General features: G+C 45.5%; 1 long non-coding RNA gene across 1 annotated transcript in view; it reads right to left on the bottom strand.

The window, feature by feature from the left end:
- LOC118796159 overlaps positions 1–15,448 on the bottom strand; it is a 53,196-nt gene that overhangs the window by 18,241 nt on the left and 19,507 nt on the right. Inside the window, exon 2 of the long non-coding RNA XR_005005842.1 lies at positions 13,874–14,048. This is a non-coding gene — a long non-coding RNA (uncharacterized LOC118796159). The remainder of the gene's footprint in view (positions 1–13,873; positions 14,049–15,448) is intronic.

Raw genomic sequence — 15,448 nt, 5'->3', positions numbered from 1 at the left:
CCCCCCCCCCCCAAAAAAGGAGCCCCATGTCCTCTCCCCACAGAAATATGAGGCAAAGGGAGAAAGAGACCAAATCAAACCCCCACAGTGGACTGATGTTAAGAGATATGAGAGTCGGGAGTAGTTGGTGTGAGTTCAGGACAGACATGGTGTTGGAGAAAGAGACTAGGTAAGGGTGGTCGGGTTTGAGGCTGAGAGAGACACTGCGACCTTCGTCCATAACGTTGACTAACACTAACATTGCGTAATGAATGTAGTGTCACTTCAATACACTTTCTTTCATCAATTTCGGCCATCGCTATCAACACACTAAATTGTATTTGTGGACCGCGAAAAGAAACATGCATTTTACTGTGAGTCAAAGTTAAGGGCAAAACGTTGACTAAATCGAGGCCACTGGGTTGCAGCCCAGGACAGGGAGGGGGGGGGGGGGTTGAGGAGGGGAGGGGACAGGGGGTTAGGTAGATGTCTCAGACACAATAATACCATTCATCGGGCCCAGACATGGGTGTTAACTCCCCTCCTCCTGGATACAAAGGGGTGGCTGTGTGATATTGTTAGCTGAGGGCTGGCGGGATAAAGGGGGCCACATTGCGCAGGGCAGGGCCGTGATGGACAGAGGGAGGCTGGAGGGGGTGAGTGAGAGAGCAGAGAAAGAGAGAACCCCATGTTTGTCTATCTGTCAGCTCGGAGGAGGGAGGGAGGGAGGGAGGGCCGGCCCCGCTGCACTGGACTTCTGTTAACAAAACAAAACGCAAAAAAAAACAAAAAAAAAAAAGAGACAGAGAAGGAGTGATGCCGTAAATATTATTGATGCAGACAAGTGCAGAACTATAGCACAGAAAAACGATGCTGTGGGGGTGGCTGGGGGCAGTTTCGGTGGGGTGAACTGCATATTGAGGACTGAGGGAGGGTGCTTCCCTTTTTTTGGCGGGCGCGGACTGAATATTGCGACGTTGTTCGTGGGTAAAATTGCAATATTTCCATTTTTTTTCCCCTCCCTGCCTCAGGAGAGGAGGAACGGCAGGAAAAAAAAAAAACAGAGAGGGACAGAGAGGGAGATCCAGGGAGAAAAAAAGAGACGGAGAGAGAGGGAGAGAGGGTTAGAGAGAGACAGAAAGAGAGAGAGGTAAAGAGGCAGACACGCCGCTGCTGTCACTGAGCTTGAGATGATCCTCGGCTGACGTCCAAGTACCGCGAGACTCTCGCTCCCGCTGCTCGATGCCTCCGTGTTTTCCCCAACCCACGTTCAGAGAGCAGGCAAAGAAAGAGAGCACACGGAAAAAGGGGGGGGGGGCGGTGTATCAGCTCAGTGAGGGAGGGGTAAGGGACCCAGGTCCTCATTAAAGAAGCAGGGAGTGCATATCCACGCCACGTTCACACTCCAACACCTATTTACGCCACTGCGGGTTTGCCGTGCGGTAAGGCGGAGAGTGAGAGTAAGGAACAGACATGGGGGAAAAGGGCTGTGTGTAACACATCCTAATTGCTCATGACAAACAGCTGAACGGAGCTCATTTCTCTGGCAGCATTTTTTGTTCCCCAGATTAGAGGCAGCATGCAAAACTTTTGTCGTCTGTAAATTTAGACATAACTCTTTGTCCTGTACACAGTGTACAGACATCAGTGCTTTGCTTCCCTCAGACTAAATTTCCATGGAAAAACTCCAGCTCTCTAACCGCTGGACTACAGATGCTTACAGACCCATCTGCCCAGCACTGTAGCATAGTGGTTAAGGAGCAGGACTTGTAACCGAAAGGTTGCCGGTTCAATCCCCGCTGGGACACTGCTGCTGTACCCTTGGTACTTAACCCACAGTTGCCTCAGTAAATATCCAGCTGTATAAATGGATAACATTGTAAAGAACTGTAACCTATGTAAGTCGCTTTGGATAAAAGCGTCTGCCAAATGAATAAAAATGTAAATGTAAAATGTAATGCATTTAGGCGTTATTTGCAAACATCACAGAGGGAGCTGAAAAAATACACCCAGGAGAGGAATTGAATCTATCTGCTATGGCACTTTGCTCTTAACTTCTGAGAGCAGAGAATTTAACCAGGTACAGGTGACCTAAGCCATTGATAGGGAAAACATTATAGAGATCCTACAAAATTGAGCGGTACAGCATTGTACCAATATATAGTACTGTACCAATAATAATGGTTTCCATGGATTTGTTGCTGACACAACACAACCACAGTGTCAGGATCAAAACAATGCCATGGCACGATAAACAAAAGATGAATATGTGTATATATGTAATGATGTGACAACCATGTGTCACATCATTAAGGGCAGAGAGCAGGTTGGGGTGAAAGTGAACACAGAAAGAGGGATTGCTTCCTTGTGTGTATATTAATTTTCAGAATTAAAAATTCGTCCCCATCATCATGAGCTAGGCAGTCACCGTCCGATATGACTGCAATATTTCAGTGAAGAATCTACACAAACGTGAGCGAAAACTTCCTTAATGCATCATGTTTACCTTTCCACTTTCCTCACTCCCAGTAAAAATACAGCACAGAGCACCTCCTATCCGAAGCATGCCACGGGGGTCAGTCTAGGAGCTGCACAGTGAGCTACAGCATAATTTTCAAACCTTTGAGTAATGAATTTAAGCAAGTTTTATTATTATTATTCAACATTTGCAAGTCATTTAAGAAGCTGCCAAATACTGGGAAAGTAATGAACAAAGATGAGTGCCTGGCTTTCTCATCCCCTACGATACTGTAATCAACCTGTTACTGACTGTACTGTGCACACTGTAATCAGCCTGCTACTGACCACAGAGTTCACACTCTAATGAACCTGCTACTGACCGCGCCGTTCACAAGTTAACCAAGGGACTACTGACCCCAGTGTTCACACTGTAACCAACCTGCTGCTGAGTGTACTGTCCACACCTTAATGAACCTGCTACTGACCGCAGCGTTCACATTGAAATCAAGCTGCTACTGACTGCACTGTCCACACTGCAATCGACCTCCTACTGACTTTAAACAGCCTGCTTTTACTGCCTGCATGGTTTATACTGTAATCCACCTGCTTTTACTCACCACACAGTTCACAGTGTACACGGCCTGCACTTACAGACCCCAAGTTTCACCCTGTAAAAATCCTGATTGCAGCGACCGCACGGTTCACGCTGCGCTCAACCTTTTCCAGTTCCCGTCGCGCGGTTCACACCTTTGGGCAACACACATTTACTGACCACACTTTGTTTGTTTCCCCTCTGGTTAACTCTGACAAATTTGTTCCCATGGCAACCTCCCCTCCTCGTCGCTGCGTGGCTGATGCCAGGCTAGGGGGGCGGCGCTCCCTATTTCCCCTGCAGCTGGGGGGGGGATGCTCCTCTCATCCTCACTACACATCCACACAACCCCAGTGGTACACTCAACCAGCACATACATGCACCTGGACGACCTGAGTGTAGCACACAGCATGCGGCACTCTCCATGCAAGCGTTTGCCCGACAAAAAATATCCGTTTCTGTTGACGGTTCACATTTTCTTGCTGACCTTACCTACACCTCCTTACTGACTCTTATTTAATTCACCTATCAGAAAACAAAGCCCTCCCAAAAACAAAAAGGGATTCAGACTGCTGATTTCACTATTCTGTTTTTTTATTGATTTGCACTATATTAAGCTCCTAAATTATGCCCCTGTGCTTTCAATGTGGATGGGGTGGCAGGGTAGCATAGTGGTAAGGAGCAGGACTTGTAACCGAAAAGGTTGCCGGTTTGATTCCCTGCTGGGGCACTGCTGCTGTACCCTTGGGCATGGTACTTAATTCACAACTGCCTCAGTAAATATGGATAAAATGGATAAAATCTAAAAAACAAAAAAAAAACCCTATAACCTATGTAAGCCGCTCTGGATGACCGCATCTACTAAATGCCTATAATGTAATATAATTGATGGCCCCTTCTCTAGAGAGGGAAACACCTTATTCTCTGCTGGTGATATCAGGGCCCCGCCCCGGAAGGAGAGAACCCTCTCACCTCCACGGCTACTTAACCAGGCCATGCTACAGGTTAATAAATCGGAAAGACAAGGTCCTGATCAAGCAGGATCCATTGCAGGATGGTGCTGGGGTGGTGGTGCTTTTGGGTAGGGGGCTGCTTTTTGGAAAGGGAGGGGTGCCTGCCTTCTCTCATTGGGGAGCTAACGGGAGGGCCATTGTCCGAGCCGAGGGGATTACATCGTCAGTATGGGGACAGACAATGTCCCCCGCCTGAGAGGGAAGGGCCCAAAGCTTACTAGGAACGAGGGGGGCGGGGTCAACTGTTCACCGACTCAATTAGAGCACAGCGAGAAGGAGGGATGGAAGGAGGACAAGTGCGACAGAGAGGGGACAGCAGGACTGAGTATAGCCAGGGGTCAGGCTCAGATGGAGTGAATCACGCAGCAGATAGAGCGTTCTTCATTACACTAGCAGAAATCGCAACATACGGGGAAAACATATGCCTTTTTTATGCACATCATCCATTTGACCATTTGGACACATATTCACTGGAGCAACTACGGTTAAACAGCTTTCACAAGCGTACCTCAGCGCTTCCCCACACACACACACACACACACACACTCACACACACAGGACACAGTCCAGAGAAGCCAGTGCTTAAAGTCCACACGACAACAAACGGTCCTGGGATTCACAGTTAAGCCGCGTGGCATCGCCATCCCTGCGCATCTGCATCAACACGCTTTTATACGCCGCCCGGCAATGAACCAATCCCAGGCAGCCAGCTGTGTTTAGCAGCGAATCCTGGTTTATTCGCTTGTGTTCAGCAGCGAATCCTGGTTTATTTGCTGAGAATACAGTTAAAGTCTCCGGCGGTGCAGCGGAATATCAGCAGGCACCGCCATGCTCCAGTGGCACTCCCTGGCAGCCTCACGCTGCTCCTGCCGCTGCTGCTGCTGCTGGCAGCTCTGTTGATGGGGCCACATCTGATCGTGTTTGGCAGAGGGGGCGCCTGTGTTCAGATCAACGCCGCGCTAGCTTCTGCATTCCAAGATGTGCAGAGCCAGCCCTCACCCCCCCCCCCCCTTCCCCCAAGCTCCAGCCGTTCACCCAACCTCCCAAAAGCGCTGAGCTGCTCGACGTCGATTATTGATCCTGCACGGAGAGCGGACGGCCCAGTGTCCTGACAGAAGGCCCGGATAGGGAGCTCTTACACACACGCACAGTACCTGCCCACGGCTCACACACACCTTCCCTCCATATCTCCTCACTTTCAACAAATTACATTACATTACATTCATTTAACAGATGCTCTTATCCAGAGTGACTTCCAACATCTGTTAAATCATAGCCTCCTACCACAGCCATAAACCTTCCCAAATCACGTTGCTGAGAATCCTACCTACTAAATGTAGGGTAAAGAAGCTGAAAACCAATCCTGAATTCCATGTTAATGGTAAGAAATGAAGGAGGACATGAAGGAGAACTGGTTGCTAAAAATGAAAAAACAATGATAACAAATAACCACAACTGTTCATTAAAAGTATACATTACAAGATCAATTAGCGATGTTAACCTGGTCAAACCTTGTCAGACCTGGTCTAAATATGAGTTAATTGGGCGTTGCTGGGGCACGGTTCTGTCCGTCTGGTGTTTCGCAGCCATCGTACACAGCCCCGGCCGCATGCTGCATACAGAAGTAAACTTCACAAAGACTGGGGAGAGGAGGCATTCACACTGCTGGATATAGACTCCACTCACACACCACATTAACACCCTGCGCCTTTTCACACATTGTCCTCACTAATTGCCACAACGCAGCCTCTTGTTGAGCTAATTAAAGATAGTCTCTCTCTCTCTTTCTTTCTCTTGTCTTCCCACTCCCCTCTTTCCTTTCACCCTCTGATTCGGAACAGGAGGGGTGGAGGGAAGGTGGGTCAGCCACGGGCCAGTGTGTGTTTTATTGAGGGCACGGGCTTGTGTCTTTGGGGGTGGGTACACTCCTGACACCCCACAGGAGAGAGAGCGCACATGCTCTTGGTAGAGACACAGTTGAGGTATATATCACTGCAAGGCTCCTCCGACCTCTTCAGGGTGCCCACACCTGTGTTGGCTACATGACAGGGACACATGCAATAAGGAAATGAGGGAGAAGAATCAACTAGTCATTGTTCCGTGTAGCATCATTTACCCGGCTGTATGCAATGCTATACTGTACAATGTCAGGCTGTGTCACTACAACTACATTTCACTACACAATAGAGAAGACCCCGGCGAAGATGGTCACTGAAGGCTTAACAGAGCTTAACTAAATAGGGAGTGGGGAACAGAGCATATAGACTATTGACTGGTCTTAGGCCTACAAAATATCAACAAAACACAGTTTATTGGCCCCATTTTACCTTCACTAATAGCCGTTATGAGTTTTGGACACTGGACTTGTGCATACAAAAATCATGCACTGCCTCAACAATGTATAGACTCCAGTGCACCAGGTGCCTTTGAGTTTGCCTCAGCCAGGACCTACAAGCTGCAATCCATTTTCAGCCCAGTCAAAACACCTTTTCTAGAATCTCATTCAGTGTCACACTTCAGACGCTGAGCTCACAGGGATCCAAATGGCAATGAAAAATAACGATTTGACACCTTAATGTGCCGGCCGATGTCTGCGGCAATCAGTTCCTGGTTAAACCACAACAGGAAGAAGCAGAAAAGGGAGAGCCGTGGAAGCAGAAAGAAACGAAGGCAACAAGACGCGAGCAGCCAGGTAAGAGCACACCTTGGGCTGAGGCAGAGGAGGGGCCGACTAAGCTATGGTGCCAGGATGAGCGTTTAATTTGATCTATCCACAAAGACTGGCCACGACAAAACATGGGGTCATGAAAAATGGAGAGAAAAATGGCTATTTCACTGAACGCAAAGCCATTGTGTACATTTCGGAGGGAAGTACCGCCCGTAATAACCTCTCAGCAAGCTGGCTAACAAAGACAGTAGCACACTTACGTGCAGTACAGTAAATAATAATCACATTCCAAGGCAGTGACACATGCTGTGATTAACTAATGAGAAAAGCCGTGCGGTTCATCAGCACCAACTACAACGATTGCACAGTATCCCCCTCATTTACACCTGCTCTGATGACTCTTCCCCCAGCTCTGACTCCTCAGAGATTTACCACACTGCTCTTTTTCACACATTGCTGTAAAAATGTCCACAACTCCTGAGATATGTACCTTGGAAGAGGAGCCATTCTCATAGGTTGGGCCCAGAGAGTTCCGTACACAAAGGTCTAATTTCAATCATCATTTATAAAAAATTTATAAAAAAAAAATGCAAGTGGTTTTTACTACTTTAACTTTTTTTTCAAGTACAAACATAATGTACTTCATTAACTTGGTGACAGCTAAATTGTCAAAACTTGTATTTGTAAAGAATAAAATAAATGAAATAACACTTCTATTTAATTTTGAGTTGAAGGACAAAATGTTGATTGAATCCCACCCAATGTTCTACACTCATTTCAGCGGTATCTACAGAACTCTTTCTATCCAGACTTGTTTTAACAGTGTGTCAGCGGTAGAATTCCTGCATTATTTAAAAATGTCTCGCTCTGAATGAGCTGCAGGGGTGAACTCACTAATATACAGCTGTCCCCTCCTTCATTATTGCCACATAGATCACGGCTCTTATTGAAAGTCCAGCCTGGAGACGTTTGTGGCGGGTTGGTATGTCGTCTCCCCGCTCCCCCCCCCCCCTCCTCCTTGTTTAAATTAGCTCTCTTTCAGGCTTCACTCAGATTGGGCTGTTTCTGTCTTTCACCCGGGGCCTGGGTACAGGCACACGCATGGCTGCCCCCGACCCCCCCCCCGCCCCCCCAAACCCTCCCCTCTCCGCCACCAACCCCCCTCCCCACCTCTAGACTGTCCACATGGCCAAGTGTCTGTCACAAGTCTGACAAACACGATGACATCACACAGCACACAGACCGACACAGCACAGACAGCTATAAGGGACTTCAGGACAAAGCATTTGTATTTTCTGTGCTTCTGAAGAGAATTTGCCCCGAATTGATTCATAAAACGTCATACCCTATGGGCTAAACGGGTTTCTAATACTTCACATACAGGAATGCATAGCATAAATATGGGCTGGAATATAAGAGAAAGATATTGTGATTGATCAAGGTCAACACTGTTAGTATTATTTACTAAACCATGTATACCAACTAATACAAAATTGAATGAATAAAATATTTTATTAAATCGCTGTTAATAATAGAAATGAGGGAGTGATGAAATTATTTTATATTTGAAACAAAGACAGGCAACCTCAATGCCTCAATAATCTTAGTAGACCCCAATCAAAAAAAATGAGGGTATCAGAATAGTTTGTTTTTCATCTGAGCCTTAGGACGGCAGTTACTGGTTCCCACAAAGCGAGTTTGGTGGTCCCTTGGGGGGCATTGAAGGGGGGGTGGCAGGTGTCTCAGTGTCAAGGACGAGATCTGTGTGTCTGCTCTCAGACAGCTTGGTCACAACTTACAATATCAGGCCAGATCCGAACAATGGCTCCAGTGTGATCGAAATTATCGTCAGGGTGTCTGTGTGTGTGTGTGTGAGCGTGTGCGTGTGTGTATGTGTGTGTGTATGAGTGTGTGTGCGTATGTGTGTGCGTATGAGAGACCGTGCACGCGCACATACGGGTATGCGTCTGTCTGAGTGCAGGCACATAAAACAAATGAGCCGGGGCTGAATGTACTGAATAAGTACACAGGCCCTTGTGTATATATTAGCGATGTGACTTGACCCTGGCCGGCTGAAGCAGTGTTCGGCGTCGCGCTGGGCGTGGGAAAAAGAGGAGCCCTCCTTTCACAGCTGCTCTGGCCGTTACACTGAACCAATGAGGGGCCTGCCGCCCCCCCTCTCCTCCCCCCTCCCTCTTTCCCATTCAGTCACCAGCCTGCCGCCTTTCAGAGACGAACCCCCCCCCCCACACACTCCCCTGCCTTCATAAATACACCTCATTATTCAAGAACTAGTTTGCATAGAAATGCCAAAAGAAGCCTATTCTGCCGCTGAAGGCCCTGACACTTTTCCTGCCATCTGAAAATCTAGAGCCGTTGGAATGGCGGGGAGCAGCACTCCTGTCTGACATTTTACCACCACCCCACCTAAAAAAAAAACTCAACTTAATTTCAGATACGAGACATTTTGTGGGTTTCTGTTGACTGCCCCCCCCCCCCCCAACCCACACACACACACACTTGTATTCTTTCTCCCAAACTTGCAGCAGACAGACTTTAAATTATGTCAACATACAGCGGTATTCTCCCCATGGTGCACCCTGATCCCCCCCCCCCAACTGCAACACTCATTCACTGAATTCATTTAAGAAGATTTATTCCCTATCAAGTTGCATAATGCACTGGGAATGATTTAAACCAACTTTTACCAACAGCTGTGCTGCACATTTTTTGAATGCTAATTTGATAAGCTTTCAGAAGATATTGGCAAGTCACATGCTCAGAACAAAGGCTGGCTACAATAAAAATAGGTGTATACTTGGAATAAGGAGGTATTATTCAGGTACAAGTCCATTTCTATGTAATACCACCTGCCAGTTTCCTTGTAAGCAGCACTGTGGTGCAGTGGTTCAACCCAACGGCTGCCAGTTTGATCGCAGTTGGGCCACAGCTATTGAACCTTTGAGCAAGGTACTGAACCCGAATTACCTCAGTAAATATCCAGTTGTATAAATGGATAACCTGTAAACATTGTAAACGCTGTAAGTTGCTCTTGAGTGTCTGCTAAACAAATATAATTTCATTTCATGTCACTATTCCTAAAAATGTGTGTGGAGTATTAATATGCATTCTTATATTTTGGAACATGTAATCTTATTTTTGTCATACTGCATATACTGTATTTTATATCACTTTTATAGCCCTTTGTAGGTGTCCTTTTAGAACAGGGCACCCCTGAGTAGATAATGTTGATGTACTGTAGACAGGAATGGCAGCTACCCAGAATGCAATGGGCATGCAGTGATGAGGGTGCATAGCCCAGAGAGGAGGCCCTCTCCTCATCCGAACTGAATGGAGTGCAACCACTACTGCACCCCAAAACCAAAATCCCTCCAGCACAGATGGGATTTCTACAACTGAAATTCCACTCTCAGAGACAGTTGCACTTAACATCACATTCATTTAGCAGACACTCATCCAGAGCGACTTCCAGCACAAGAGAACTGCAGTGTGTCCCTCCAGGTTAAATGAACAACAGTGTCAGACCAGGCTAACAATACTCCCAGACCAGTGTTAACTTGCTAATCTGAAACCACTCAATGCACCTAAATGCACCCAACCACAGCTAGTATGGTTAGATCACTTGTGTTATTTATCTATTCCTTCCATGCTACAAATGACAGATATGCCATGTAGCGATCTATGGTCTGTGGTCCGTTTACAGGTGATGTTAAACAAAGGGGGTTTCTAAACTCAACAGATATTTAAAAATGGCCTGAAAATAAGTCTTCCTGCAAAAAGAGGATTAAGATAATACTGCATCCTTTTTGCAAATGATTACATGAGGATGCAGGTCGGTGACAAACCCAATGTCATGCAGCATTTACAGGAATGATACACGTACCCCGTTCCCCTGGCGTTTTGGCTTTGTTTGCTCTTAGCTATCGGTTTGTTAAATATCCACCTTTGGTCTGCCTGCATTTCCATCCGAAACGCATCTGCATCGATCAATCTACTGTGCAGATACGGTGCTGACCCTGCAAACGACGCGGGCGTCTGTGCGGAGCCCAGCTTAGAGCTAGGCAGAGAGGGGGGTAAAAGATGTCAGCGGCGTATGGATGTTAGCCACAGGGTTTCAGCTCTCCTCTCGTCTACTGTTGTGAAATTTTCAGATGCAGTTTTTTTTTTTTTCCTTGGGGTTACACCACTATGCTGATTTAGAACTAGGCCAATGTCACTCAATGTTTTTCTTTTCTTGGCCTTAAAGAAAAGCAATTTTTTGCACCCCCCCCCCCCCCCCCCCCCCAATCCCACCCCACAAATAATTCCCTGACTTCCTTTTCTGTAGGTGTTCTCTCCCTGTCTCGGTCCAAAGGGCTCGCCTCGGTATAGTTCCTTCAAGATGCCCATTGGGGGGAATCTGCACAACAAAGATGATGATTAAGCTTGCAACTCCTTGCAGAAAGCAGGAAAAGGGCACATCATATATATTTATTTACCAAACTCCTCCGCATTTTAACATATTATCCTCTCAGACAATGGCTGAAGCATTTCCCACAGCACTGTGTCACACCTCAAATCCCCAAACCTTATGGTTAAAAAGCCATGTTCTCAAGCCACTGATTCTTCTGGCCCCGGCAGCTTTTGCACTACAGACCACAGCAACCTCCTGATATTACGACACGTGACCAGAACCATCTGCATTTAAAAACACCAAGGGACTGATCTCTAAAGCCGATCAGTAACTCATCTGGAAAATGACCATTTAACGTAATTGCGGCTTGAGATTAATTAAAACTTTCTGGAAAAAAAATAAGTCTATAAATATCTGAACATAAACACTAAGGACAGTGGCTTGCTATATCAAGACTCTTTCGTGGGAAATTTGTAAACGTTTGGTTCATTCAGCAAAGCAATTTCCCTGAGTCTTACTTTGACACAGAACCACCTGCAGTACCATCTTAACACAAATGACCCTCAAGGGAGCCTAATTTAGTGGCCTTTACGTAGTTCAGGTCACAGTTTTACTCTCATCTATTTGGGTTACACATACAAACATACACTCACTACAAAAAAGGGGTATTCACTTAACAACAAACAATACACAAGTTTAAAAGAAAAAAAAAACTGAGACATGACTTTGCCTGTAACGCTCCAGCGCTAATCATGATCATTGTTTTGTATTTCACCGAAACACGCCATCATTCAAACTACTACCAAACGGTTTGTTGCCCTTGGCAACAGAGGGCATGCTCTTCTGATGCAACGTGGCAGAGGGAGATTTCCACGTACAAAACAAGAAAAGGACAAATGAGAAAAGGGGTTGGGAGAAGAGACGGCATTGAACTCCGACTTGAGATTGTGCGGCCAGGGCTGAGACTGGAGTGAGTTTGAGGAAGGGATAGGGGGGGTGTGGGGCGGGTCAGAGGGGAAAGGGGGATCGGGCGTTAGGGGAGGTGGGGGGTCTGAGATGGTGAGGGACTAAGCCACCCTCAAAGTATTTCCACATGAGTACACCCTACACAGAGACGCTGCCAAAATCCGCCCGTCCCTCACACCCTGGGTAACCTAAAGGGATAAGGGCATGGGACAAAGGAATTCAAATATAGATTACACAAATGGCTACCCCAAGACCTTATCCACCCAAACCGAAGTTCCTGACAAATTGGATCAGACTATTTAAAAGGAGGAAAAAGACATGAGAGTGAGAGGAGAGGGAGAGAGTGAGGAAGCAGTGTGGAAAAAAAAATACCAGCATTTCTCAGGATCAAGGTGACAGAGAGGATTTTTGCTGTGAAGCGATTTTTTTTCTCAACACAAAACTATGGGAAGCTTGTTATTACCACATCACATACACCTTCTCATTATAAGGATACGGTGGCAAAAAACGTTGCTGTTTTATTTCAGCAACATACTGTTTTAATGGGTTGTTACTGTGAGAGATGAAATATCAAAAAAAAGAATGGGTAATATCTATCCAAATCTACCATAGAAAAGTGACAGGAGATGATCTTAAAGGTCAGGTTGTTGAGTCGGGCAGCGACTCCAACTTTTCCAACTTAACAGAGGTGTGGAGTGCCAAAGATGTTACAGATCTGAGGACTAGGCTTCATAACCCAACAAGCATCACTAAAGTAGAACTAATAAAATCAATGGTAAAAATCAACCATTACTACAAAGAAATTCAACTGAGGCCTATCTTGCCTTTTTATTCATGTGATGAGTAAAACATCTCTAGGCCTCTATATGCTCTGTTATGATTTTGCCTGTGTAATGCTGGGTAAACATAATGAGCCCATAATATTATGAAAAAGAACAGAAAAGAATTTAACAGTGAAAGTTAACTATCATCATTTAAAATGAAACAAACAGGATATGTCATGAAGAGAAAATAAGTTTGGGTGGCAGTAAGGTTGGTGTGTAGGTAGGAGGTAGGGTGATTTGGGTGAACAGGGACAGTCAGGGTGTGGGGTGTAGGGTGTTGGGCGTGGGTGGGTGGGTAATGTAATGTAGATTCTGGGACACACCAGGACTGCAACTTCCGCATCTTGTGTATGACAAGATTGTGTATCAGATTTATTATTTCTAGCTCTACATGATTAATGGTATGAAGCCATTTTCAGTTGTGTAAAACTGGGGGGAGGAACAAGATGAATTTTTAAAAAGTAAAAAGAGAAGCGTGTTTAGAGCATTAGGTGCCCTTTAAGCCGAGAGTGACAGATTTAAAAATAATAAATCACAGGCAAAGGCACCAGCAGGAGGTAACTGCATCCACAGTAAATTCACTCTCATTCATTAGCGGTGCACTTTAATGGCGGTGACGGAATTGGAGCTGGAGGTGTGCTGGTTATGCAATGATGGGGAAGTGGTGGTGGTGGTGGTGGTGTGGGGGGGGGGGGGGGGGGGGGGGGGGGGGGGCATGGTGTGTGTCCTGTTTACTCTCTCAGTAAGTCTCCTCTGATCCAGACCGCAGGAGCTTTGAGCCTGGTCTAGACCTTCACTGTGAGTCTACACAGAACAGGGGGTTGGTGGGTGGGTTGGTTTGGGGGGGGGGGGGTTCAGGTAGCCCAGCCTCCCCAGACCCCTTAAACCACTCTCTTAAATAATGCTCCCCACACACACACACACACACCTTGGGAATAAACAGCAGTATGATCTCACCTCGTGAAGCAGGGTTAAGGGTACGAGCAGCAGCAAGACGTCTCTCCAGCTGTGGTGGCATGGCTGTTTTTTCAGAGTGGGGGGGTGGGGCCCTGGTGGAGGTAAAAGGGTCCTGCACAACCACACACACTCGGTGGGGCTTGAAGGGGCTACTGTCCCAACGTCCATCTTCTTTCTTCAATACAAAATAACAATAAAGAAACAGAGTCAACAAGGGTTTGGATTTCAGCATAGGCAGAAAACGTCCCCACCCTACCAGCACATTGAAATAAAATTTGCAATACCAAACAGCTCAGTGATCACAATAGAGCTGACGTTTGCAGCAGAATGGAGCGGAGGAATTGCGGAGTATAGCAGAGTATAGTGCAGCGTAATGAAGTACAGCAGAGTGGAGGTGGGAGTATAGTACAATGGGAGGACTGTACTTTCTGGGAGGCTGAAATCCATGCAATCGGTTAGGATAGCAGCGCTCTGCTACATAATGGGAGACAAGTGAGAGTAATGTAAAATCTCGAAGCAATTAAAGGAGCTCTTTAAAGCCCTCTCTCTGACACACACATGTGCACAGAGACACACACACACCTAAGATGCACAAATGCTTGTGCATGCATAACCCCACCTTCACACATGTAACAAGGAAACAGAGATGCTAATACATACGTACATACACACTCTATTGGCAACAATTCATATAATGTTTGCACAACCAGTGCAAACATACCAACCTCTGATTCAACTGGTCACCATACTTCCCAGGAAGTAAGCTTCATCATGGTTATTATGGCCAAAGAGTGCATCTGCGCTTCTGTGTTTTTTTTGCCAAAATACTCATTTGGCTTGTTTTCAGGTGACAGTGCCAAATAAAAAGTCTAATTATAACCATATAACCCTGTGCCTGCCGTTTGACAGGGTAAACATTAATATACATCAAAACTACATAAATACAGGCCCATACCATATATGCTCATATCACTGTTTAAATTAGGACCGGCATTGTTGTTTGGTCTATATGCATAGATGCATACATGCATTGTATGTATACTTTAAACACACGAGTATCATATGTTTGAAACAACATATGATACTCGTGTGTTTAAAGTATATCATTAATCGTTTAAAACGTCAGTTTGGTAATTATGTTAGCGTTTACATTTTGTCATTTTGAAAGATTTTTACTTTGTTTATTACATTTCATATGAAAGCGTAAACAAAATAACAAAACACATAAGAATGCAGACGGTCGGTTTAAAATAGCAGTAATCGTGTCGATTTGGAAAGGTCATCCAAAAACATTCAGATCGAAAGTAAATTTAAAAACTTAAAATATTTCATTCGGTTCACTCAAGCAGTTTAATTTTTTAAAACTGGTAAATATGCTGAACCGACTCTCTTCAATATTTTCCTATATATGGTATTTACTCATGTAATATTTATGTTGATACTATCCCAAGTTAACAATAATTAGATGTTTTAAAAACTTCCCCGGGAAATCTTATGAAATATAATTTTGAAAATAAACAGTATTTATTTCCCCCGTTTATTTCAGTCGTATAAAAGTGAGGTACAGTGCAATAA

Source organism: Megalops cyprinoides, chromosome 20 (genome assembly GCF_013368585.1).
Source record: "Megalops cyprinoides isolate fMegCyp1 chromosome 20, fMegCyp1.pri, whole genome shotgun sequence".
Taxonomy (NCBI): Eukaryota; Metazoa; Chordata; class Actinopteri; order Elopiformes; family Megalopidae; genus Megalops; species Megalops cyprinoides.
Note: the sequence above shows the minus strand (reverse complement) of the source record. Positions and strands in the feature narration are given on the sequence as shown.